At 36.6% G+C, this 2272-nt stretch overlaps 1 pseudogene; it reads right to left on the bottom strand.

Annotated features, from left to right (window-relative positions):
- Nucleotides 1-1105: 1105 nt before the first annotated feature.
- On the bottom strand, nucleotides 1106-1965 carry LOC129083485 (60S ribosomal protein L6-like; annotated as a pseudogene).
- Nucleotides 1966-2272: the final 307 nt, after the last annotated feature.

Raw genomic sequence — 2272 nt, 5'->3', positions numbered from 1 at the left:
AGGATCTCAAATAAGATGGATGCAAAGAGGCCCCCTCTAAGACACATAATAATTAAAATGCCAAGGTTAAAGATAGAGAATCTTAAAAGCAGCAAGAGAAAAGAAGTTAGTTACCTACAGTGGAGTTCTCAGAAGACTGTCAGCTGATTTATGAAAAGAAACTTTGCAGACTAGAAGGAATTGGCAAGAAATATTCAAAGTCAAGAAGAGCAGACACCTACAACCAAGATTGCTCTACCCAACAAAGCTATCACTTAGAATTGAAGAGCAGATAAAGAGCTTCCCAGGTAAGAAAAAACTAAAGGAGTTAACCAAACCATTATTATATGAAATGTTAAGGGGACTTATTTAAGAAAAAGAAGAAGACCAGAACTATGAACAATAAAATGGCAATAAACACAAATCTATCAACAGTTGAATCTACAAAAATAGACTAAGCAAACAAGAACAGAGACAGAACCATGGATACAGAGAATGTTTTGATAGTTTCCACATGGGAGAGGGGTGTGAGGGAATGGGTAAAGAGCTGAGGAGATTCAGGAGTACAATAGGTAGTTACAGAATAGCCATGGAGATGTAAATGTACAGTATAGGATATGTGGTCACCGAAGAACTTATATATATGACTCATGGATATGAACAGTGCTGGGGGTATTCCCTGAGGGAGTCGGGGGTGCTGGGTGGAGGAGGATGAAAGGGGGAAAAATCAGGACAAATATAATAGCATAATCAATAAAACATAATTTAAAAAGAAAAAGAAAAAATAAAATCATTTTTGATTGGAGACCTTTTAATTTTAAGTAATTTTTTTCTTATTTTCTTTTATATTTTCTAATTTATCACCAGTGTAGAAGAACTTGATTGATTTTTAAAATTTATTGATCTTGTATCCATCTGCCTTACCGAACTATGTTATTAGTTTCTATTATTTTATGTGTCATTTATTTCTTGCATATATATTTACATATATACACATATATGTATCCATAAGCAACATGTAAAATTGACTTAAACATTTACATAACTGTTATCATAATCTAACATCTTTTTTCTTTTTTTTCTTTTTAACAGATTCAGTTATTTAATTAGGTTTCTCGTACAAAATTTAAAGCTTCCTTTTGTGAGGATAAAGCCCATTTGTGAGAGTGAACACAGAGCAGAGAAACAGCTTTGCTTTTTGGCAGAATTTGAGAGTCCATGGCTTTCTTAACAACCTTGCGCTACTCTAGAATCTTGTATTTCTCTCTCTCTGTGTCAAAGATCTCCTCCTCCTGGTGTCTGGGCTGGTGCAGCTTCTCTGTCTTGAAGTAAGCATCCATGATATGTTTGGGGATTTTCACACCACTGACACCAATTTTGGCAGAGGTGGCGATGACAAATTTCCATTGTGCTCTATGTAGAGGAACTTGATTGAAGGACAGAGGTGCAGTCACAAGTAGCAAGCCACTGCTCAGCTGCTTCAGGAAAACCACTGTCTTGCCTCTGTGGTGCCCAGTGAGGGTGAGCAGAATGGTCCCAGGAATGATGCTGGGCTGCATTTTTCTCACATGCTGACTGATGGGTTTCTTGCCATGGCTCCACAGAAGGCACATCTTCTATTGTGTTGTATCTAGGCATTGTGCGAAGTGTAACCACTCAGGTACCATCATTTTTGTCACTACCAGCTGGTTTTGTGACAGTAGCAAGAACTTTCTCCTTCTTCTTTTTCTTTCTTTTTTTTTTTTTTATCCCTGGATTTAACTGCTGAATACTTCCTCTTGTGCATGGTCTTTTGGGAATTCAGAGCTGACTAGGAATATCTGCCAAATCCTCTGAGTAGGACCGGGTTTCCACTGCTGTGGAGCTTCTCCTTCTTAGGCATCTTGGCTTGAGGTTACCCTTCTTAACCTTGCCACCAGCATCAGCCTTCTTAGCTTCAGGTTTCTTCTCCTTAGTACCCTGCTGCTCCATTTTTTCACCTGCCATCTTGCAAGATGGGGGGAAAAGAAGCTAACATTTTTTGTTTTTTTAATACATGGCTTTTATTGCATCTTTAAAATATAATCTAACATCTTGCATCTTCTTTTCTTTTCTTTTTTTACTTTTTATTTATGGTTTTCTTTGCTGTGCAAAACCTTTTTAGTTTGATGTAGTCCTATTTGTTTTTTTTCTTTTTTCCCTTGCCCAAGGCAATATATCAGAAAAAATATTGCTACAAGAAATGTTGCATGTTATTTTCTTTCAATGAATATTGTGTTTTGAAGATTTATCCACGTCAATTCATATAAATCTA

Source organism: Pteronotus mesoamericanus, unplaced genomic scaffold (assembly GCF_021234165.1).
Source record: "Pteronotus mesoamericanus isolate MK-2021 breed Mesoamerican mustached bat unplaced genomic scaffold, CSHL_Meso_final scaffold_167, whole genome shotgun sequence".
Taxonomy (NCBI): Eukaryota; Metazoa; Chordata; class Mammalia; order Chiroptera; family Mormoopidae; genus Pteronotus; species Pteronotus mesoamericanus.
The sequence above is the reverse complement of the archived record's forward strand: the minus strand, read 5'-3'. Positions and strand labels throughout refer to the sequence as shown.